At 40.8% G+C, this 25,812-nt stretch overlaps 1 long non-coding RNA gene across 4 annotated transcripts; it reads left to right on the top strand.

The window, feature by feature from the left end:
• The first annotated feature begins 294 nt into the window (after positions 1 to 294).
• Positions 295 to 24,247, top strand: LOC143842653 (uncharacterized). 4 transcript variants are annotated; one of them, XR_013233251.1, is made up of 8 exons: positions 295 to 326; positions 2,989 to 3,131; positions 6,141 to 6,218; positions 14,016 to 14,188; positions 18,032 to 18,221; positions 21,210 to 21,450; positions 22,646 to 22,718; positions 23,966 to 24,247. It is a non-coding gene; the product is annotated as an uncharacterized LOC143842653 (long non-coding RNA). The 4 variants fall into 4 exon arrangements; XR_013233250.1 differs by having other exon boundaries at positions 2,989 to 3,197; XR_013233253.1 differs by having other exon boundaries at positions 2,989 to 3,197; positions 18,029 to 18,221.
• The last annotated feature ends 1,565 nt before the right edge of the window (positions 24,248 to 25,812 follow it).

Genomic DNA, 25,812 nt, shown 5'->3' with positions numbered 1-25,812 from the left:
CTTTCTATTGTGCCGTCCTTATTCAGCCAAAATAAGTTATGGAAGTCAAATTAATCTCCCCCTCCCAAGAGCAACACCAGTATCTGTAAACAGCCCGTGGCGCCACGGGCGCCACGGACTGTATAAAGGAGTAAGGGGTAGTGGGGAGGAGTTAGGGCGGGACCGGTCCGGGATAAAAACTCGGGGGGGGCCAATCAGGAGCCGCGAAGCGGCTCCTGATTGGCCCCTCCGAGTGTCAATCCCGCCCCAAGCAGACAATGGGGAGCCGCGCGAAGCGCGGCTCCCCATTGCCTGCTTCACTCGCTCGGAAAATGGCGGCCCGCCTGGTGAGAGCCTCGGCTGGGGGGTGGGCCGGGAAGCCTTCTCTCGGCCGGCGGAGCGGCCTCGCAGCGTTGTGGACGCTGCGAGCCCGCTCCGCCGGCCGAGAGAAGGCTCCAGAGAGCCTCGGGGGGGTGGATGGGGGGGGGGAAGGGAAGCCTTCTGCCGCCGGCCGCAGCGGGCTCACAGCGTCTACGACGCTGTGAGCCCGCTGCGGCCGGCGGCAGAAGGCTCCAGAGAGCCTCGGGGGGGGGGGGATGGGTGGGGGGGGAAGGGAAGCCTTCTGCCGCCCCAAGGAAGCCCCCGCCGCAAACACAACACAAGACTCCAGCCGCCGAGAAGCTGCAGAGAAAAAAGAAACACCCCCGGAGGAGCCTTTCGCCGCTAGCGCGACGAGAGGCAGCAGAAAAAAAAACCCCTGTAGGAGCTCCAAGCCGGCGCGCCGACGAGAGGCAGCAGAAAAAAAAACCCTGTAGGAGCCTTTCGCAGATCCAAGCAGCAGAAAAAAAAACCCTGAAGGAGCCTTTCCCAGCTCCAAGCAGCAGAAAAAAAAACCCCTGTAGGAGCTCCAAGCCGGCGCGCCGACGAGAGGCAGCAGAAAAAAATTAACTCTGTAGGAGCCTTTCGCAGATCCAAGCAGCAGAAAAAAAAACCCCTGTAGGAGCTCCAAGCCGGCACGCCCACGAGAGGCAGCAGAAAAAAAAAACCCTGTAGGAGCCTTTCCCAGCTCCACGCAGCAGGAAAAAAAAACCCTGTAGGAGCCTTTCCCAGCTCCACGCAGCAGAAAAGAAAAACCCTGTAGGAGCCTTTCCCAGCTCCACGCAGCAGAAAAGAAAAACCCTGTAGGAGCCTTTCCCAGCTCCACGCAGCAGGAAAAAAAAACCCTGTAGGAGCCTTTCCCAGCTCCAAGCAGCAGAAAAAAAAACCCCTGTAGGAGCCTTTCCCAGCTCCACGCAGCAGAAAAAAAAAACCCTGTAGGAGCCTTTCCCAGCTCCACGAAGCAGAAAAAAAAACCCTGTAGGAGCCTTTCCCAGCTCCAAGCAGCAGAAAAAAAAAACCCTGTAGGAGCCTTTCCCAGCTCCACGAAGCAGAAAAAAAAACCCTGCAGGAGCCTTTCCCAGCTCCAAGCAGCAGAGAAAAAAAACCCTGTAGGAGCCTTTCACAGCTCCACGCAGCAGAAAAAAAAAGCACCTCCTGGTGTCCCCTGGGTCCTAGCGCCCATTGCATTCCTGGTTGCAATGGGCTTTCTTGCTAGTATCACATAACTCAGAATGGAGTTTATAGTTGTTTACATCCAATGTGTTAGAACACCTATGTATCTCTGTCTTATGGTGTGGTTATATTCATATAAAAGAGGGTTCCTGCATTCTAATTCTAGTGCCACTGGAAACACTCAACACATCTGGATGCTTTACTCTGCAATACTCTGTGTTGCCTTTGGTGATTCTGTTTGCATACTGTGAGTAAAGTCACAGGAATGCTTAGCATTTGTGTAAAGGAAAATACAAATCCGCTCTTAATTATCTCTTTAAGTATATTCAGGAATACATATTTGAAATAATGAAACATCCAATAGGCTTCTGAAAAGCATGCAAGGACCAATTGGGTTAAGAACATTTGGCCCTTTTTGCCTGCCTTTCCCATCCATCACTATTTTTATGTTTGTTATATGTGAAGAACGAGAAAAGGCTTACTGTTTAGATCACAAAAATGAACTTACCATATTGATATTCACTAATGACAAGATTTTTCAGTTTCATTAAAAGATTACCAAAGCTTTCAAAAAAGAAAAACACAACCGAGCTTTGTACAGTGCAAGATCGAACATTGCCACAATATAATGAAAAGTATTTTTGTTAATCTTCAAGGCTTAAAAAAAAAACAATTATTTAAAAAAACACAGCAAAAGGGTTTATGAACTGCCTGTAGATGTAAAAGAAATTATTTTCTTAAGATACATTTTAAAGGGGAAATGGGTGTTATTTTTTTTATTTTTCTTCAGCCTTTATGCTTTCAAAAGGCAATTACTTGCCTTCTACTAGTGGAACTTTAATTTCTTCCTTTATAGTAATATATAGTTCTGAAATTCCAAAGGTTTCTGGTGCTTTTCAGCTGTCACCTCAATTCAAAATCATGGAGTTCAGCAATATAAAATATAATAAATTTAACTTGACCTAAGTGGAGGTTTCAAAAACAGCTTTCAAAAGTAATACGTGGGTATTTGTGTAACAGTGTGAATAACACATGCACACACGCTCATCTGCTATTATTTCAACCACAAATATAATCAGAACAATTGTATAGGATACTTAGAATTGGGTCATATGAGTGTTAATTTTCCAAGAAACAAACTTTTACTTAAAGAAAGGAAAGGGGCCCATTAGACAGCATGGCTCTTGAAAAATATTACAATAGAAGGTGCTAGCCCTCCCCTGAATTCCTAGTCTCTCTATATTCTTAGATGTTACACCTTAAGTGTTTGAGTCTGAACAAGAAAAATCTTCATTTGGCCAACATGAATATGCAATCACTGTGTGCATAATGTAACCTTTCGCCCAAATTACAGCTGACCTGTTATTTAGTGCTTGCGGGGTTATTTAATTTTTTTTTACACCAAAGTAAACTTTCCTCCAACAGTTCACATTTAATCTTTTTTTTTTTGTTTTGCAGCCTTTTGTAGATTGAGTCTTTTGTTAAGAAAGGACGTCTTGTTTCCAAAACACACTGGAGGCAATCACTGGCATCAGAGTGCCACCAAAAGGCAGGAAGAGAAATTAGCAAGTACTGAACTGACCTTTACAAAGACAGCTAAGGTTATGCACATAACATTTGCTTGTTTACTTTGCAAAATCAACAACGAGTTGTAAACTCGGTGCTTGGTAAGCATCTTGTGGCTACCGAAAAAGAAACATTAGCAACAAGGAGAAAAAAGGGGTGGGGAACCCATGTCCGGCTTCTGTATCATATATATTCTTTCCCTCGCACATGAAGCCCGTTATCTGCTTTGCTCTATATCTATCACGATGCAACTTTAATAACGCTAGCCAAGACTGCTCAGAAAATCACAGCTGTAGCTAGAGGCAACCCCCTCCCCAAATGAGGTGCTTCTCCAAAGCTTCACCTAGTGAGCTGAGTATTGGCTTATGCGTGAGAATAAGCAAACGAATCGATCGCGGCAGTAGGTTGATGGGTACTGGTCGTTTTGATGGATATGACTGTAAAAAAAAGTCCAGATTGGTTCACAGTGGACCTCATACCATGTCAGCTAAAACCAAAGAGACACAAAAGTGACAGCTGTGGAGAGTACACTCCAGGCAGTCAATGGTTCCTGTGATTTATTGTTCCATCTGCCTTGCCGCTGTGAGGACAAGTTCCCCCTGATTTGGTTAAAATGAAAAGGACCTCAGAGAGCACAATGCGTTTTTTTTGAAAATGTGCAGAAACTAATTTTTTTTTATTTCTTGATTTATGTCCTTTCCCCCTCCATCATGTTTGCGCCAATTGTTACCCAATAATGATTGCCGGGCGGTGGGGAGGCAAGGTTTCTCAACCACTCAGAACTCCCTCCCTCTCACCCACTTGAAACGAAGCAAAGAAAAAAGAACGAAACTTGTGGGAAATATTCCAAACTTAATAACTCCCTCCATAGCAAAATAGAAAACAAAATGTATTGTTACTGTTGTTGCTGCTGTTATTACCTGGAAACCTTTCTAGTGGCAAGCTCAAAATGTAAAGAGCACCAACCTGCATCTTAAATGTTCATCAATTTATAAGCATATTATGCAGAATGATGGGACTTTATTTCAGATCTGCACCAGTTCCCTATCCCTCCTTCAAACACGGTTGTTGCTTTCGTCATCCAACTCAGAGCAGGACAAGAGTGGTCCGAGATTGCTTTCACACAAAAAACTTTTGCAGTTGGGGATTTGAAAAGGAACATTTCTTCATGGGGCTGATACAGCTTATTACCCCATGAAAGAGAAGCACACCGTGACACTTCTGTCACAGTAACAGGGGAGCCTAATCAACACTTAAAGGTGTAACACAACACAATCGTCTCCCTCCTAGGGGAATATAAAGTAGCAGTCAGAGAAACATTTGGACTCCCCCCCCCCCCCCGTGAGAATTGAAGTATGCCATAGCAGAGAGATATGGTTAATGTTTTAATACATTTATGGGGCATAAATAATAAATGAAGCATTATCCAGTGCTCTCTCTTGGAAGAAAGTTTTAACAAATCTGAGCAAATTGAATGAATCTTGTGGAGTGATGTATTGATAATTTGCTGTCTGGATCACATGTTAGGAGAAAAATGGGTTTAAAGGCCTCAGAGACCTTTCAAATTCCTGCATATGTTATAATTCACTACTTAGAAATGGCACGAAACAGTAATCCACAATAAGTTAAGTAAAGGCTCTTACTCTCACAACCTCATAAATGTTTAATGCTGATCAGCAAATTTTCAGCAAATTTCCCATGAAAAAGCCTGTTGGTTTCGATGGTGCATGGAAAGTTGTGCTCTCTTTTGCCTTCATCCGAAGTCCCTCAAGTCCTGACCCCTGTGGCAGACACTTCCTGGCTGAAGGTTCCGCTAGGCCTCACAGGTCCAACCTTGGTGTCAAAAGCTAGCCTGTCTCCTGTCTCAGGATGTTGGTTTTACCTCTCAAGTGTTTCCTGAATTTGTGAAAATTCTTTTTCTGGCTGGTTGTCCATAGTGTTTAAATGCTCAAAAAATATTTATCTTTTTGAGAGGAGAGGAGGAGAAAGGGGGAAATGGGAGAGAATAAGAGAGAGGGAAATTGTAGTGGCTACTGTTGAACAGGGCATGTTCCCTGGAGGCCAGTTCTACTTTTGGAACACGTTATTGTCAGGCAGAGGTCAACATCTTTTACCTCTTTTTTCCATTATTCAAAATAAGTATTGATGTTATGTTTTAGCTATTTAAAAGCCAGCTGCATTGCTCATTTCAGATATTTTTCCTGGTACTGTTGTATGTGGTAATAGCTGGCCTGTGTATCGTCTTTCACAAAATCTACCCTTTCAGGGTCTCAGTCTTCAAATGATATCAATCAAAATTTATGCAATTCAAAATCCATATGTATAGAGTCCCAGATCACCTCATTTAATGATAATAGTAAACCACATGTTGTGTACATGTCTAAAACACTTTTCTGGTTCTTGACTGTATTAACCCTAGGGGCACTATGTTTTCCTACAGCTTGCCCAACTGAGCAGCATAATATATTGATTAATACTTGGCAACAACTGAATTCTTGAATAATAAAACTGTGAACAAGGCAAATGCATACTAATAAAACGAGGGGAGTGTCAATATTATTTGGGCATGTATGTTAATAAAAACAGCTCTGGAAGAACAGAAAGTGATGGAGATTTTCCATCAAGAAAATGAACAGGAGGCAGATACTAATTTTTTTCTTGTTTGTTTGTTTCCATACATGATGATCTTATTAAGAAATCATCATCACCAGGTGAATGCTATATATATATAGTGGTTCTCTCTCTTGGCTACAAGTGTAAAAAGCAAGCTATCACTTAGCAAATTGTGATGATGAAAAACACACTATGGTGAGCACATTATAGAAATGTGGGGGTGGAATTGACTTGAAATTTTGGGCTGAACATTAGCTTTTTCATTTGACAGAATGCCTTATTAACTCCAAATAGAACAGTCTGAAATAAATACTCTTTTGTAAGCAAGCCACCATGAGGATAGGCACAAGAGGAGTTGAAACATTTCTTTTACCGATTTGAATAAGTCTGAAAAATAAATCAATCCCGTTTTGCATTCTTCTGCATTCCAGAAATAGAACAATGAATGGTAACCTTGGAGTCAGCCAGGTAATGGCTAGGAAAACTGTGATGTCATCAAGAAGACAAGAGTAAGTGTGAGGGATGCTTTGAAAATGTTGTTTTGAATTTGGACCTCCAGCTGATCATGGTGGCAAATCCTGTTTTTCTAATCAACTTTAAAATAATATGCAGTTCTTGCATAGCTGGCCTGAAATGTATTTGAAAAGTCGGATGTGTGATTTCTCTTAATGCAGCATGAGGGCCACACACTTGCCTCCGATTCATGCCTTTTGCACAAAAGCAAACACTGAAAAACAGACAGCATAACATTTCCAGTGTCTGGAATTGCATGAGTTAGATCAGCAAGGACTGAACCTGTGTCTTCCTTGGATGCCATTCATATGAGTCACAGCAAGGCAGGGAAGCTGTTGACAAATTAATACTTTAAGAAAATAAACTATGGTCATGTTGAGCACAGAGCAACTTTATCCTGATTAATTTGTGTTGGAGTCACTCCAGCCCTCATCGACAAAGCCCTGCAGTTTGTACAAATGTAATTTCCTAATATTTACACGAGGAAAGCCTCGGCAGTTAAGCTTTGCCTCCAGTGTGAGTTTTGTGGTGAGGAAAGGGGTGGGGGAGACAATAAAAATACAGAGAGCTAATTGTAAGCACATTTGTAATAAAAAAACAAGAAAGAAAGAAAGAAAGAAAGAAAGAAAGAAAGAAAGAAAGAAAGAAAAGATTTTTGATTTTCCCCCTCCACAGCCCTATAAAAATGTGTTATTATGTTGTGCTTGAAAGGAGCAGCATGCCAGCCTCCACCTGGCAAAATTTTAAGTAATACAACACGTTGTGCTTACTAACAACTGCATTGCTGCCGTGGAATGCAGCATTCAAAGCCAAGTCTTATCTACACGTGATGGTATATCAGAATATTGTTATTCCCTAAAAAGCTGGCAAGCATTCAAATCAACCTGCCTGAACACATGACCCTCCTGATATCTTTCTTTAAAGGCAATATTAGGCTTTAATACAATTGTATAATTCAATAAAATCTGAATGGGAGAAGAACTGCAATTAGACTCTATTGCTTGCTTTTAAGAATGTTTCTTAAAAAAAAAAAGCTTTCGTTTTAATGAGATATACCCTCTCCCCCAAAATCAGTTTATACAATTTTCCAGATGTAAAATGAGCTTTTGGCTGTAAAATATTTTATCACATTGTCTTCCACAATAAAGATTAGATGTTTTTGCATGCTCTCAACTGCACCGCAATTATTTTTTAGTGTTTTGCAAATCATAATATAATTTAAAAACCATATTTTATACCTCATCTAAAATACTTTAATAGTACCACATTGGAAAAAAAAATCCCCAACAACAACATCTATTTAACTATTCTTTTAAGTGGTTGTAATATGCCTCGGTGTACTTTCCTGTAGGGGGGGGGCGGGGGAAGAGGCATTGCTAAAAAGGCTTAGCTCTTCTTGAAAACAAATCTCTCGCACAGCATCTTTGCTAAAATCCCTCGAATTTAATTCCCTTGACAAAAGAGCCCAATGAGTCTGAATGTAAAAATAGTAGCCTTGTCATTTCACATTCATTAAGTGAAACTCAGAAATTAATAATGTAAAATATGCTTTTTAATTAGTCTTACATTCTGCCCAATGTACTTAAATGGGATCAGCAGCTCCCCGATGATTTTTTTTCTTAATAAAGTATTAGCCTGTGATGCACAGGGGTTGACAGGTATGATAAACTGGAAAGTACTTTCCCAGGCATATGAATGATACCAAAATAGTATTCTCCTATTTAAATGTAATTAACATCAGGGAGCAGTTTTATATGAATAGAAATCCGGCAAGATTTTTATTTCAGGGTGGAGTCCCCCCCCCTCCATTTCTTATTTTATGAGTAGTTAGATGATTGTAGGCGTGATTTGATAATTTAATTACCTTTGCTGAAGGCTAAGCTTGTGCTAATAGCTGGTCAACAGGAACGTAAAGCAGTCTTCCAAGAGCATTGAAAAGAAAGCAAATCTCCTCTGACGATTTTACTTAACAGTAAATTTAACAGCCCCCCCCTCTCTGGTTGTGTGTGTGTGTGGTGTGTTCCCTTTGACATGGGCCAAAGCCCCACTTGCTTCAAAAAGTTGTTCCTTTCTTCAAAAAGTTGTTCTTGCCAATCGTGTCCAGTAAAGATGTAAGTTTTGAGAAAACGATAGAATCCAGAAACCTGTAGAAAATATATGAAGTGACCATCAGCTATAGAGCTGCCAAATCCAGATTGGGAAACTCATAAAGATTTGGTAATAGAGCCCGGAAAGGGTAGGGATTTCAGTAGAAATCTACAGTAGAATGCTGTTGAGTCCATGCTCCAACACTGATATCTGTAATCTGGAGATGAGTTGTATATCTGGGGGATTCCCAGGCCCCACCTGGAGGCTGGCATCCATTATAAACTAGCAAAAGAAGAAGACTTGGGTTTTATACCTCACTTTTCACTGCCCAAAGGAGTCCCAAAGCAGCTTACAATCACCTTCCCTTCCATCTCCCCACAATGTGAGGTAAGTGAGGCTGAGAGAGCTCTGACAGGATTGCTTGGTCAGAACAGCATTATCAGGGCTGTGATCAGCCCAAGGTCACCTAGCTGACTGCAGGTGGGATTGAGGAATCAAACCTGGCTCCCAGATTAGAAACTGCCACTCTTCACCTCTACACCACGCTGGCTCTCAACCAATGTTCTAACCAATGTCTGCCTAAACCTTCTTCCCAAATGAAATTGCTTCTTCGAATTTCTATGAAGATAATCAGCTGTCATTGTTTGCCTCTTGAATGGCAAACTTCACTGCCCCAATGCCAGTTGTGCTTGCTTGAGCCTGCCTCTCATCTCAAAGTAACTGCAGTCCCAAATGAAGCACTTTTAAGAGAATCTTGTTCCAGAGAAAATGACAAGCCTCCATTCCGTAATGCATCTTTTATTATTACAGTAGGGCTTTGTAAGGTTGAGCTGCCTTTAGGCTGTAAAGGCTTCCCTAAACTCACTGGAAATCATCTATAAAGGGGCAGATATGATTCCAACACCATACGCATGGTGATTAGCATTAAGGTAGGGTTGGATCTGATTCCAGTTTTATCTTTGTCTTTTTAATTCATATATCCCATTTTTTTTCCAAAGCATGGCATGTTTCTAAACATGCACTGACATTTCTATGTGTTTTCACACTGTTCATCTGTTAAATCCTGTTGATAACCACAGTGGGAAGCATGTTTGGTAGCAGAAACTGTTTGTGACACTAATGTACTATGCACTTGCTAAATGCTTCCTCAAATGTATGTCTTTCTAGCAGCATTCATGCTGATTAAATTTGGTATGGGTGACAGAATGTCTTTCTACACTGGAGGGAAGGGGTGCCTCAGATTTTCCTTGGAGTATGTCAAGTTCTTCATCAACTGCTAAATAGCTGTAGCTATTTAAAAGAAGATTGAAACAAGCAGTCAAATTCAGCTGTTTTTTTTAAATACACAAATTGGCATATCATGAAAACAACTGTGCAAAAATGACCTGATCACAATATGGTATTTCTTAGGGAAGATGCTTTTACTTAATTTCTCCACAAGAAGAAAGAACACAAACAAAAGCCATAAGGCAATTGATGAAAGTAGAAGCATTGCAGTAGTTAAAATAATCCAGGAAAGTTATCACTCATATAGGAATACTGGAAGACTGAATATTCCAAGCATTCACTATGGAAACAGCCATTATTTTCCAAACCAGCATCAGTCTGGGGGCTTTTATTGATCAACAAGTGTCTAGCTAAGGGGGGGAGGGATGTTCCATAGGAATCTATCTGAATATGCAATAATCCTTGAAAAATATGAATTTTTGTCCTCTATCTGTTTTTGCAAATAAAGCCATTATATCTGATTTCCTCTCTTCACTTAGACAGGAGGCACATATCTATATACCCACTGACCAAATTTAAAACCTTTTATAATATTTTCCAATCACAAATAATATTGTATTATTCCCCAGAGGGCTAGTTGATATATCTGTCTATTTATTTATGTGTGCATGAATCAAGAAACCCATATAATTGATGTGTAGAAATATAATCTGTGCCATTTGTAAGGTTCCACGGAACTTATACTGCACTTGGGGATTCCCAGAAGTGCCATGTTACCTGTACAAAACCACCTGCAATTTACTGTTATGGCTGAAATATTCATAGACAGACCTTATGTAAAGATCACGGTTTAATATATGGGTATAATTCTGTACCTCTAAAGCAACTTTCAGCCTGTATATGTAGACCTGTAAAAAGTGGGTGACGTATGGCTTAGAGGTAGAAATTAAGTCTTCTTGTTTTTGAGAAATTATTAATGGTTACGCAAAGAATCTGACTTTTGTATCAGCTCTTATCATAGATCATGTCTTTGTGAAAACCTTCGGAACCATCTGAACTGAAGAGCCTGGTAGCTTGGACTAAAAGGGCTAGATTAAACTATCATTAGGAATATCTGAAATAGAGTGGTCTCCACTTCCAAAACTGCTGACTGGATACTCCAGGGATGCTTAGTATAGTCTTTGGTGAAATTCTGGAAAGCTTCGAATTCCAGAAACACATGACACTTCAAGTTTCTGCTACATCAAGAATCTGGTTAGAATTTTTAAATAAGGGTCCTCCAGACCATGACAACACTCGGTGTCTTCCTGCTTCACCTTCAGCATGGCAACAGTTTTACACACTGTGTGTCTACATAATAAAACACCTACTCTAACACATTGATCCTAGACATATTTATTAGGAAATATAAGGTATTTTGCTACTATTTGTAGCAAAATGTATTTAGATTTAGATGTCTCCAGGCAAATCTTAAGAAAAATACAAATTAATAGCGTTGACATGTGGGGTGGAGGGTAGGTAACCTTTTTGGACATTTAAAATAAAGGAATTCTTGAATATATAGCACCAACTTAAGGAAACGCACAGTTTCTTTTTGCTGTGTACAGTTTATTTTACTTATGTATGCCCCAAATCATCTGGATGGTTGTCATTTGTAAGAAATATTAATGTTAGTTGATCAGTATTAGACATGCCAATGACCAATATAAAGCACACACAGAGAAAGCTAGAATGAAGAACACATCTGGCTGAAGATGTGTTTATTCTCTCGGAAGGATCAGCTACATTCCCCTTGCACTATCCCCTTAATGGACAATCCAGGGAATGGCATTTGTGCCGGTGCCAAAGGGATTGCTTGTTTGGCAATTGGCCGAAGTTAACATGCTGCAGTGGCTAGAGACAAAGAAATAAACAGGCAAATTCATGGGATGCAGCCTGGTGTGTGGGAGAGAAATGATATGATCCATTCTAAACACGTTGGCCATGTTAATGCTGGTCAATCAATCACCTTTAAGTGCTATTCATCATTCAATCAAAAGAAGACAGAACATGTATATTATTTAGACAAGTCTGAAATCATTTTAGGTTACAGAAGGTCAGAAGAGCCACCTTTGGAATCATCATGAAGAGAGAGGGAAATGCAAGGGAGCTGGAACAGCCCTTCATCTGTGAACCAAGCTAATAGGCATGCAGGAGATTCGCGTGCAGCGTTTTTCGCTCAGGGCTAAAATAAATAAAACGGTGCCATTGTAGAGCAGCTCCTACATAAATAATAAGTGTATGAATAAGCCAATATGGTTGTAGGATATTTTGGTTGATATAGTTATCTAAACTGACTGGGAATTTACACTCTCTCAGTGACATCTGAGCGGCTTGGCTGCTCTCATTGGACCACAACATCTTCCTTTATCTTCTTCCTTTCTCACAGCAGAAAAATTCAGCACTGACAGTTTCACAGAGAAGATGCAGAAGTGACAAAGGAAGGAAGGAAAGAAAGATATTTTGTGGTGCATGAAATTCCTGTTAATATTTGTGTTCTTTGCTAATGGACCCTGAGAATGGCCTGAGGTCACTTTTCTCACTTTCTGAAACCACCTGTGAAACTCGTATATGGTAGAGGGATTTTAAGCACTTTGAAAGAAAGATTGGGAGACAAATTACCAAGAACATGATGGGTTCTAGTTCCATAGACCGTTTATGCACTGACAAGCCAGGCTGCAGGCTGGAGTTTTAGCGTGGCAGGTTGCCCCACCTCTTCCTGCACCCACATGGGGGAGCATTTGGCCCAGTGTGCCTCATCTGTCCGCGATTTGTGCACCTGCACGGGAGCTGGGGCAGTGAAGTTCCCAGTGTGTCATAGTGTCTGATAAAGGTATATTAAATAGCCTATCCTATCCTTCCTTAGTTGCTTCCCCTAAATAAAAAATTAGCCAATGAGAACTTGATAAATGAATTGTACAACTTCTAGATCACCTGTTGTCTCCCTTTCTGCATACTCACTTAAATTTCTTCACCATTCTTACTACTAATCTGGTCTCTAGTACTATACCAGTTCTTGTTTGCAGTAGGCATAGTTTATAACAGTGTCAAAACTGAGTTTAGAAGAGGATTAGGGTCTGGGAAGCATAAGATCACCTTACGGTACTATTTTACCATTCAGAGAATGTAATTCTTTATAAAATGGGGGATACTTTGTTCCTAGTAGGATTTCTCCTTGCAGGAATAATCAGTTGTTTGTAACCCACTTGGAATTTGTTTCTCTAAGCAATCAACTCATGGGAGGTTGGTAAGAAATAAAGCACTCTAAGGAGATATTACCATAGAGACTGTAAATGTTCCTCTTACAGAATTTATATCCTCAGTAAGCAGAAATTCTTATAAACATTTACACAAGTTCATGGCACTTTCCAAGGAGTCATGAAGCAGCACTGTTCAGGCCTGGAGAATCTCCACCCCAACCAATGAGCAGGGGGCATCACATGGATATACAGAGGAGCTGTACCCCTTCCAGCCAGACTTTTTTGCTGATTACCTGCTTGCTGGTTGGATTACCTGGTTACATTTTTGTCTAGGAACAAAATTTCCAACAACATTCATGGTGACAATAGGATGCTTGAGAGGAAGTGTGGTGTAGTAAAAAGTGGTTGCATCTAATCTGGAGAACTTGGTTTGATTCCCCACTCCTCCACGTGCAGTCATCTGGGTGACCTTGGGCTACACCATTCTCTCCGAGCTCTTTCAGCCTCCCCTACCTCACAGGGTGTCTGTTGTGGGGAAAGGAAGGTAGGCAATTGTAAACTACTTTGAGACTCCTTCAGGAGTACAAAGCAGGTTACCAAATACCAGCTTTTCTTTATTCTTGTTTAGGGTGGATTGGATAGGAATAAACGGGTGCCTGTTTTGTTATATCACTCACAATTAAGGCTGATTCTGCACACTTAAGTGTGAAGGATTGTAAACTTCAACTTGTATCATCAGAATAAACTCAGCAAAAAATTGATTGTTGCCACTATCACTCTTGGAGTGGGATGGGTGACTGGCCAGTGCAAGGGGAGGGAAGTAGAGTCTTTCAGGTGGGAGGTAGTGAAATTTTACAAAATCTCTGGAGGAGCTCACAGAATCCTGGCAGCAAGGGGCAAATACTTGCGTATAAGCCTAGTTTTTCAGCACCTTATTCACACTGAAAACACCATCCTCAGCTTATACACGTGTATATACAGTAATTGGAATAAAAGCCTGCTCCAGCCAGCCAATCATTGCATTACCTTTTGCAAATGTGTCCTTCAGCTATTATTTATTAATTAATTAAATAAATGTCACATTGTAGTTACATGGCACTGCTTGCCATCTGGAGCTGCCTCCTAGTGTGATCTTAGTGTGATCTTAGCTGGCTGCTTCACTGACAAACATGAATTACAAGGGTCTTTTCTAAATTGCCTATGGAAAAGACCCCTTTTTCTATTTCCTTCACATTGCAGAATTCGGGATGGTATGGCAAGGAAATATGGTGCCAGCTATGAAGATTTCCCATCTGGCCTCTCATGCCTGACTAGGTCTAATGGAGTTGCTGTGTAAACCTTCTTGGTACATGGACCACCATTTGCTCAGGGGTGATGAATTATGATCATTTTGAACATAAGTTCATATCAAGGTCAGTATTGTCTTCTGTGACTGGCAGTGGCTCCCCAAGATCTCAGCCAGAGGTCATTCATATCACCTACTCCTTGATTCTCTTTAACTGGAGATGCCAGGATTGAACCTGGAACCTTCTGTATGCAAATCATGTGTTCTACCACTGAACTTCAGCTGTATCCCAGTTTCTTTTAGCTCACTAATTGGTGTTCAGGCAAGAAGACTGAGGCAATAGAAATTCTATTCAGAACTTTGGTACAGGTAAAGTGACCCATAATGCAGGCATATCCTCTGACAATCCAGAAAATACATTAACAGAGAAAAAACTTCTTATCAATAGAATTCAGCTTAGCCCTAGCTTTGGTGTGTAGCATCTTCATATAAAGGAACCTGTTGGCAATCAAGTTCAGACATTATTTTATCCACTCCAGCTTCAATACATTGATTGGATTGGTAAGGTAGTTCTTGGTGGTTTCCCACTGGTAGAATGTCAGTTTTGCTTTTGGTTCTTCAGCATGGTACAGATTTTGTTTTCTGTAGACATTAGAAATAGAGGCTAGTGATACATTTCACATTATAAAAGCTGTTGAGGAATGTGCCAATTCCTTGCATCATCTTCATCTTCTAGAGGGATTTAGCAGGGAACGTTTGCTTAGCAATCTCTTGAGAACTGATTAAACCACCTTTCATCATTGGTTAGATCACAAATTGTATTCAAGATTTTACTTACTGCCCACTTTAAATAGGCATGCAAGTAATTTACAAAAACCTAATCCAGATATTTCCAAAAATGGACAGCAGATGGGGCTACAAAAATCATCAAATAAAAAGTAATGGGAAGCAGTCTATTTCCATCTTAAAAAGCAATTCATTTTAAAAAATAAATAGGATTCTTCTTTTCTGTTTTAAGACATCAATGAATCTGTTCATAATGGGCTTTTATAAACTGATTATCCTTGATAATCTCATTAGTTGAAATTATCTTGCATTTCTAACATGGTAGATTTTTAAATACCTTTTATTTCAGATCCCTCTGGGCATGTTGCAGTGCAGTTTACTATTAAGCAACATAATTATCTATCTGAAACCTAAGTGCTTAGGAGTTAAAAGAATCAAGACAAAGTGATGGAAAACAATGAAGAACCTGACCCCACAACAGAAAAATAAATTGTAACAGGAAAATTATGAAAGAGATTTCATTTTTAAATACAACGGTGAGACAGAAATGATGCACAACCAGATTCTTACAAACTTCATATTTTCCACTTCAGAAAAATACAAGTAAGAAGCACTGGGATCCAAGCAAGGTTCACTAGCAAGAGTCACTGTCTCATATATATTAATTTGGAAGTAAGCTTTGCTTTGTTCAGTGGAACATACTTCCTAGTTAGAAGGACTAAGAGTTTGCAGCTATAGCAATGTACCTTATTTATTTTCTTTAAACCCTTAATTCTTGCTGAGACTCAAGGCGGATTGCAATTTTAAAAAAAACAATCATATAAAACATCCAACATACAATGCAATAGGACTAGAAGTACAGAATTAGAACGCAATGCAAACAAAAATTGCCTAAGGGATGACAGATAAATTACAGATACAGAAAACAATGCAATAAAAGTAGACAATACACTTAATAAGCTACATCCCTGTTCCATTATAAAAGTATTCTCCTAAACTGGTCCATTATACTAGTGTTCTAATCCCTTTATAAAAATGCCCTCCTAAACTTTTCTGTTTTTCATATTCTGCAAAATTCTTGAAGTATGCGAGCCTCCCTGGTCTCAATCAAACCATTCCACAAAGGAAGACAAAATTACAGAGAATGCACATGAACGAGCAGATACCCATCTAAGATGGAAGGTTTTGTTGTGATGACCAAGACTCATGAAGTGGAACATGGTACAACACTCCTGAATTCAAGGTCATGAAGGACTTTGTACGTGATGATCAGTACCCTGAACTGAACCTGGTACCCGATCGATAATTGGAGGAGGCACCACAGAAATGGTGTGATATGGATGCTGGTTTGCACCAAGACTGGAGATCCTGGATAATGCTGTTCTGGGATCTCTTAGGAGCCCATCTACTGGTCTTCTATTGGCTGTGCCTCCCTCTCCTATCCTAGATAGGCCTATATTATTTCCTGGGATGGTTTGGGAAAACCCAATCTATTTTATACATTTAACAGACAAAATTCCTTGTAGGTTTACTCAACTGAACCAGAAACTTGATACCATAGATTTAAACACAGATCACTGGCAGTTTCAGTACTTTTGGCAGACTTACAACATGTTTCCTAGCAATGGCAAGGGTACATCTAGAAGGTGAAGAGAAAGGAATTGACACACACACAGCTGCCACGTCTGGATAAATTCAGCCCGTGAGTGGGCATCCTGACCCCAGGTGGCTGGTTACAGACTCACGTTTGGGTATACTAATAAAGCAGGCATCCAAGGACCACGTTTCTAGCTTCAAGCCACAAGGAGATGAGCTGCCAAGTGAGAGCTGATTTTATGTTTCTGATAGAGCTTTGAGCAATTAAGAAGTATAAGTTGTTGGGGTTTTTTTAAAAAAAGAGCTTAAATCTGCATTTTATGTATGTAACTTTGCAGGCGTAATGGGATTATGATGTCAGCAAAGGGAGAGAAGTTTGCAGCTGCACTGGGTTATGGAGGTAGCAAGCAGCTGTTAAAATAGAGAACGAATGGTGATTAATTCTTATTATGTGTTTGAAGATCTCACAATGAGTTCAGGACCCAAACCATCCCAAAGGAAGGGAAATTAAGGAAGAAGAATTTTTTTAAAGGGGGGAATTGAGGGGGGGGGGTAGTGGCTGAGTTTTTGTTTAATGTATATATGCCCTTTCCCACCTCCTCTCCCACTACTTTATTAATATTTAAATACTTCAGAAATTGCTGCTTAAATTATAACATCCATTGCAATTATTAGTTACAAAGAAAAAGAAAAAGAACTAGCCTGGTGTTTTTATAAATTCAATTAAGTATGATGCAGACTGGGAAATTACCTGGGTCCCTAACACCTGTGCTTATGCACATTCGAAATATATGAAGAAACATACATTTAAATTGTTGACCGCATATGTAGTAAGGAGTAGATGCTGGCACACTTTGATTGAGCAGGAGCCCAGGTGAAGATCCATCACCGATTCCCAGTTAGTTAGCTCCACTGACAGTGCTGTTTGCATGCTGTGCTGCGGAGAGATGAACTAATCACTCTGTTGAGCTGGGCTGGCAGATAGGAGGAAATATTATTCAAATGTCTCAGAGAATTAGAAACTAAATTTTGATAAAGCCCCCCCCCCTTTCCTCATGGTACCCCCTTCCATTTTGCTAACTTTTTCAAATAACAAAATAGAGAGAGAGAGACAAGGTTTTCTCTTGCAACTTTAAAGCGAAAGACAAAGGTAGATTTTGCAACTGCAATGTACTTGATAGCTAACTGAAATTGTTGAGCACAAAAAAGTACTCAGTGACTTCCCGGTGCCAGTGAATTCATGGGAATGCTTAAAAACATGTCTACTAGGCCATCACAAGGTTTTGTAGGTGGCAGAGAACAGGACCATATATAAACAAACCTATAGAAATCTTAGTTATGCACAACTCTGATAATGCAAGTTTAAAAGTCACTCTAGTACACACACATGCACACACACGTGCTCATGCATGCATACACACACAGAGCAGGAAAATGCTTATATTTAGATATCTTGCATCCCTCCTCTTCAGTTGCTTTTGCATGTATTTAACCCTGTGAATAATCCTGGTTGGGAGGTAAAAAGAAGAGAATAGGCTCAGAATAATTTGTTTAAGAAGTAATTATTTTATCCGCTTTTTCCTAGCAGCAGGATCACCTATTACAGAAGTCCTGGCCGGCTGCAACATTCTGGAGAGAGCTAGGAGACAAACGTGATGCTTATTAAAGGCACACACACCCTGCCCACGTGTTGTCCATGCATGCCATGAGCATGCGTGCTCCACAGCCTTCTTGCCGCCGTCTTCTGGCCACCACCTGCTTCATCAAAGGCGGCCGCGGTAAATCTCAGATGTTGTTTTTCATATATAAGCATGTGCTTTTTTCACTTAAGCCTTATATGAAATTGCGGGCATCTTGGGTGAGAGGGACAGAAAGACTTCTAACTAAAGAGCTACTTTCAGAACAGGCAATACTGAAGTTAGAGGGATTAACTAGAAGGCTGATAGTGTTCCACAAATAGCCCAGTCTAGCCTGATCTCATCAGATCTTGGAAGCTAAGCAGCATCAGCCCTGGCCACTAATTGGATGGGAGACTTCTAAGGAATACCAGGGTCACAACACATAGAAGCAGACAATAGCAAACCACCTCTGAACATCTCTTGCCTTGAAAACTCCATGGGGTTGCCACAAGTGGGCTGAGATCAGTTTAACTTCAGTGGTGCCTGAAAACCTTTGTGCTGCTATGGCCGAAGGGGACCTTCAGCAAAACCTCTCTTTTTGTGCTGTTCTCTTGTGTGAACTGTCATCTGAACAATGACTTACTTCTAGTTAGAGGGGATCATGTATTCAGAGTTTCTAGGAAATGAACAGTTGTGAAGGTTATAAGAAACTTTTATAGCCCTGGAAAATACTCAACTGGCATAAGTCGCTTGATGGCAGGATGCCTAGAGCTAGAGGGAACTTGGTGAGTTAGTCAGGGATCAGATGATGTATTATCAGCAATTGGAGGAAGGAATGGTAAAAATGGTGGTGTACAAAAAACAAAAAGAATGCTGCAAAGCAAGAGGAATGAAATGAAAGATCCAACTGTTCACATTTTGGGTTCCTCTTAGAAGCTTATACCATGAATTCAGAACGTATGTATTGGGAAACTCCCAGTTATTTGTTAAGACATTTCACATGAATTTGTGAGCTGGATGCAATGAATACTTTGTACGTTCATCAGGCATCTAGAAGTCCTGGAAGTGATGCTCTGCTTTGGGTTTATTAATTACTTATTTATTTATTATATATTTGTATACCACCCTCCCCTAAGGCTCAGGGCACGTCACATAGAACATAAACAATTTATTGAACTTGTTCTACATCAGAAAAAACCAATAACAATAATAATAACTATCAAAGGAACAATCAGCAGGTTCATGGTTGAGTTCAGGTACCTGGATTGCTGGGGGGGGGGGGGGTTCAGGGGCCCAGCAGTGTTGCAGTTTTTAGTTGGTCTCAACCAAATGCCTGGCAGAAGATCTCCCTTTAACAGGCCCTGCAGAACTGTTTTAGTCCTCGGGGAGCTCATTCTACCAGGTGGGAGCCAGAACAGAGAAGGCTCTGGCCCTAGTTGAGGCCAAGTGGGCTTCTTTTGGGCCAGGGATCAGGTTTCAGAAGGGATTCCAGTGTTTTCTCTAGCTCTTGTATTCTGGGAGAAGGGGGTCACCTCCTTTTCCCACTTTACATCCCTGACTCCTCCTGACCCAGCAAAAGGCTTTTATTTATTTATTTAGATTATATTTATATGACATTCTTCTGCTTATTGTTGCCCAGAAAACGGGGTCTACTTGTGTAGGGACAGTTCACAAGTGCATTTCCAAACCCATTTTGGGGGATCTCAGGTCTATGTATATGCAAGTTAATCTTGGAGTTATAGGGGGAAAAAACTAAGAAAGGCAATTCTGAGTAATGTTCAAAAAATGGGACAGGGCAGGAGTGGTAGATTTAAAATGCAGTAGTGATGTTCATGTGTGTTTCCCTCACCATTAGCTTAATATAACCCAACCATGTTGGTTGTACATACAGTGTCCCCAAGATAAAGGGAGGAAGGAGAGTATTGGTAGAGAAGAGAAACAAGGTAGGTGAATAAAAGGACAAATGGAGATAAATAAATGGAGGACAAATGGAGATAAATAAAAGGACAAATGGAGTCAGGGTTGTTCTGGAAGTAACTAGGGCAGACTGGACAAGGAGAGAGGCTTATGGCACAAATAACATGCCACAGACTAAATTTATAATTTAAAAGAAGCCAGGTAGAGCACAAACAACATAGCAGTATCAAATTCCATAGCAACATTCAAAAGAACTTCTGAAAGATCACAATGCAGCAACTGGTTTCAGAAGATGAGGCTTCCAATTTCACCAGAAAATTGGCGGTGAAGACAATATTTGCATCTCCAAAAGCAAAGCATTTCCCAACTTAGAGGCAGCAGTGATTATGGGGCCCTGTGCAAAAGTCTACAAGGGGATCCCAGAATGTCTAGGATTAGCCCCCCTCCCCACACAGGATTCCCCTATGGGAACTAACCTTGTCTTTAAATTCCTATTTTAGATTTAATGAGGACATTTTCCTTCAGCCCAACATTAGATTGAAGTCTTTCCTTTCCAGGATGTGGAGCATCCCAGGAGAGAAGGCTTCTATCTCCCTATAATATACCACTGAGTAGATTGTGCAATCCATTCTGGCTTGCTCATTCTACCCTGAAGTTGTTTGCAAAGCAGAGTTATTTGATTTGACTGTCCATCAAAAATGCAGTAATAAAACCAGATGGTTCTTCCCTCTCTCATTAAATGTACTGGCCCCACCCAAAAGGTGATCACACTTTGAACCATAGACCCTTTTTCTTGTTACTATTCATACCACACGCCCTACATCCTTGATGGATACAGTGTTTTCTAGGCAGCAGTTCTAGGATGTCATTTCAGTCAACGGAGCATACCTAAAATGCCTTTGAGGATCTCTATCACATTGTCTATAGTCTTCTGCTGGCCTCCATATCCAACATATTTTTTAATGCTCTACACATTCACAAGTGTGTTACTTTTTGGGGAGTTGTGCTAAATGTTCAGGATGGACATTTGGAGGGGGGATGGTCAAAGAAGAAGCAGATAGGCAGCCTCAAATGTTCTTTCAATGAACCCCCAAAGCTTCTGCATGGCATGCTGGTTCACAGCTGTTTGTATTCCTGGTCAATTGTTGCCTTGGGAAGACATTTCTTAGTTCAAACTTTTCGGCATCATACTAACAGCGATGTCATCATGTAACTCATCTCTTCAATCAGAAACAAAAAAGGGGTAATAAAGCCACAGTCCCCTTGAACCAACGTCCTGAAAAGGCACCTCTGGAGGGAAGAGAGAAGAGAGTGCTGAAATTGTCCTTTGGAACACACTTGTGCCCGCCTCCCCCATTGTGTTTCCAGAAGTTTCCATTCTTTATTCTTTCAAACTCCTGTCAGCAGCTGGATGTGTAAATGGGAAAAGCAAACAGAATCCCTCTTATTGGGAAAGAATCAGAATGCTGAGGTAGGACAGCATATTTATTTATTTATTTATTTATTTATTTATTTATTTATTTATTTATTTATTTATTTATTTATTTATTTATTTATTTATTTATTTACTGCCCTCCCCCGAAGGCTCAGGGCAGTTTACAGGGAACAGGAAAACAGATACAGATAACATGAAGTAACACATGTGACAACAACAATAACTGTACAACAACAATAACCCCAAAATGATAACAGCAATAATAATATGATAGATGGCAAACAATGGGCCAGCTATCTAACCCACTACAGGCCTCTTCTCTACAAAATTACGGCAATCATTGGCAACTGCAGAACCTGCCTGTATGGGCAGTAGCTGGCTCCTGCGTCATCTGCAGTCCCAACCAAGCAGCTCCATACCGGCTGGGCTCTAGCTTCCCATTACTAGCTGTTCCTGTCCAGCTGCAGATAGCAAGAGGTTAATGGAGCAATTTAAAGACCTCTACCAGCTGCAAGTGCCATTTTTTAAAACTAGGCTTACATTCGAATGGATAGCAAAAGAAATGTTAGGAGATCTATCACCATTTAAAAATACACAATACTTTTCAGCGTAATTTTCTCAAAAACCCAATAATTAATAATGGCTGTAGTCCTGAAAGCGCTTAGTGCAGCAGCTCTGGAATAAGTGCTTTGACATTCAAAGGATTATTGTCTACATGCACTTTTCAGCAGTAACATTTCCCTATTTCTATCTTTAATAACAGCCTAACCTCTTTTTTTCCCCATCTGAAAAGACCTTGCATTTTTCAGACAACTCTTATGTTATGTCCTGATGGCCTGTCCCAGTGGAGAAAATGAAGGCTTGCAAAGCTTGAAGGGAACTTCCTGTAAATGAACCAGATCCCCTCTTCTTTTTTAAAAACAATCATCTGGAAGCATACCGCAAATAGAAAACAGAACATAACTTTCTGTTTTATAAAATTATTTAATTTATTCTTTACCATTCACATGTCAGGCTCGATCTTTAATTTAATAGAAATCAATCATTACCCTGTGTTTTTGGTACTGGAAAATTCTCTTGCTGAGACATAGCAGGCTTCATGGTAGTGATTGAAATCATGTTAAGTGTTTTTTGTAGGGGAAAATGTGGTTCCAGGACAGGCTAGAAACATGGTATAGGATTATGCAGTATTTCATATGGACATACCTCTATACTTGCTTTCCTTCTCTAGGCTATAGCAGAAGTATCTTGTAAGCAAGACAGAGAATGTACTGAGGATGTTAAGAAAATCTCTGAAGTCGATGGTATGTGTATAAAATATACAGTTTATAATGCATTGTGTTACAAATATTATAAGGCCATGTAAATACAAATCTAGGTTGAACTTGGAAAAGTACCATCAACATGGGGGTATTTTCTCCTAAACCTACAAAATCTATCACCTTATTGTGGGTCACCTAGGGTTCACAGACTTATTGCAGAGACCCATGAGTCAGAATCATGTCATTATCAACTCTGAAGGGTGAAGGCTTTTTAAAAGAGCCAGGGGTAGCCAGGATAGATGAGTTGCCACCCCTCAAAACCGTCTTCCCCCTCAAAACCGTCTTCTAAAATGTTCCCCAAAGTGGTTTGGAACCAATGGTATCTCTTATCAAGTGAAAGCTTAGGCCATTTCTGCACAAGAAAAAATGTTCCTGGACAGCCTTCTCGTGTTGGCGGCATATAGAGCCCCCTCCACATGACGTTGCCAACATCCTGAGGCTGTCCAATAGCCAGGTTGAGATTTGGCCATTTTTAAATCACGATTTTGGGAATCAAGAAAACTGGATTTACAAGTCTAAACTTTGCGAACCACTGGTGAGCAACCAGTGAGCAACCAGGGATAAGACCATATGGAGGGGGAAACACACAATAATCTGGCCAGCTTTGTCCCACCTTCACACCCGCCCTTCCTCTCCATTTCCTGATCCAAGTATATATATTTTAAAATGGCACAGTCTGTGTTGCAGCACAATTGCAAACCTACATTGTCATAGGTGAAATAAAATCTTTAAAGTGTCCATGGTCTTTTTGGAATTAGGCAGGCAAAACACAATCCCTTTTCTCTTTTCTGAAGGTGGGGAGGGAGTTGGGGAAAAAAGGGGGGTGATCTGGATGTCTTCTCCTGATCATACAGGGATCTGAGAACCTTGTTTTAAAGCCAACAATTAGCACAAACTGTCTTTTGGGCTCCAGTTATCATGTTCAGGGTCTCAGAAATCCACCCATACAGAAAGAAACTGCAAAAAAAAAAAATGAATTCCAAGGGGAAGGGGATGCTGTATCATTCTGGTGTTTCTCCATAGCAATGGGGCAGTGTTGATTTCTATTAAAAATGCATCTGTGTTGTCGCAATACCATATAGCAACATGCAAGTGCCTTTAAAAATAAATAATTTGGGGCTGGGGAGGGAGAAAATTTCAGTCCATGAGAGTACTGCTGTGCTTTGATTGGTGGCTTGCTGTGATTGAGAAGGAGCGGAGGGAGAAGTTCATTTTGCTTTCCCTTACAGACACGTCAGGAGGCAAAAAGCTGCAATGGGGCAGAGGGAAAATGTGAGAGGGGTCTCCCCATGAGGAGGGCTGCAATCATGAGATTTACCATCCCGCATTTGTAAGCAGGAAGCCACTTGGGTTTTACCCCTCCAGGTGGAAATGGTTTTATTTTAAAATGCAGTTTAACAGCAAGGAGCATAAATAAGGAACGAATACCAGTCCTGCTTCTTGCTTTCTTTGGTTGTGACTGAATTTTCTCCTAAAAGCTTTATATTTCTGCATTATAACAACTAAGGGTAATATAACATTACGACTACAAAGCCACAAGTCAATACCATTGTTATGAAGATGTATCTGCAACAACATAGACAACCCAAATTACACTGAACAGCTGAGAATGCAGAGAACAGGAGATGTGCAGGAAGTCCCATAACAGGGTTCAGAGAAATATTTTTGTATAAAAGACATAGATTTGAAATTATAGGATGGTATTGTTGAAATGCTTCATATAGGCTTCAGTTATTTCTAAGGTATTTCATGCTTCTTTATTTTATTTATTTTTTGCATTTATTTGCCTGCTTTGCAAACTAAAGGAGTCCATGCTTGTATATTTATGTTTATGTGCTGTCCATCTTTTTGTTGTGAGTTATTATTTACATTAAAATAAACCACTCCATAAATAAATAATTTTAGAGAAGGGTTTTTTTTTTGAAAATTTGGATCTTTGGATTTTTGTAGGACTGCAATGGAACTAGGGTTCTAAATTCTATATAGCAAGCTACATCCCTGGGAGGAGGTAATGAGCATATGGGCAATTTTTGAAAATACATGTCCTATCATGGAACGCACATGAGGACATAAAGCTGTCTTCTACTGAATCAGACCATTAGTGTAACAAGATCAGAACTGTGCACTCTGACTGGCAGTGACTCTCTGGTATCTCAGGAAGAGATCTTTCACATCAAATACATACAGACAGGTTCTTTTCAATGGAGAAGTCAGAGATTTAACCTCAGTCCACCTGCATGTCAAGCAGATGCTCTCCTACTGAGTTGCAGTGCAGCCCTTCTCCAAGAAAACTCAGGATTCATTGGGTAGCAAGGAAGAAATCTGTGGATTTCTTCTTATCACCATGCCTCTCCTAGGCCCTTTATGCACAGTACCAGATTCCGTGTGCCCCACCGTTTCCCGTGAACGCATGGGAGCAGGGCATACTGGGTTGCCCCAGCGTAGCCTACATGCGCACGGTTTACGCCGGGGCTAGGAGGCCCAGCTGAGGTAAGTGCAGCGGCATGGGTGGGGGAGTAGGGAGGGGCTGGGGGGAGTGCGGGTGGCAGGTGGTCACCCCTGCCAGCTCTGTGCTGCCATGGAGCCCGCAGGGGCAAATGGTATCCCTTAAGGGACACCTCAGGTCGAGGCTGGACAGCCCAGCAAGCCCGGCGCTGCCGATTATGCACAGCGCCGGGCCGCAGTAGCCCCAGCTTACACGGGAAGCTCTGGAAGATCCCGTGTTCACTTAACACGGGTCTTCCGGAGCCCGGGGCCAGAAGCATCCACACTCATGGTGGCAGCGTGCATTCTTGGTGATTTTGACCGAAGCGCTGCTGCCGCAAGTGCGGTCCTTATGGCCCGTGCATAATGGGCCCTAGTGATTCCACCACAAGATTATACACAAAAGACTGTTTAATTCATAAGATGGTCCTTCAATATCAAAAACACAAAACACAATTTATGCTAAATTGTTAAAATTATTGGTTCAAAGAAATAAACCCACAATAAGTGATACTGCCTGAGCTATAGATCTTAAAATGTAAACATCCTTTTAGATACTAAAGGGTGTATTTGACTTTCAGGCGGGTTTTGG

The sequence above is a fragment of the Paroedura picta genome, chromosome 8 (assembly GCF_049243985.1).
Source record: "Paroedura picta isolate Pp20150507F chromosome 8, Ppicta_v3.0, whole genome shotgun sequence".
Lineage (NCBI taxonomy): Eukaryota > Metazoa > Chordata > Lepidosauria > Squamata > Gekkonidae > Paroedura > Paroedura picta.
Note: the sequence above shows the minus strand (reverse complement) of the source record. Positions and strands in the feature narration are given on the sequence as shown.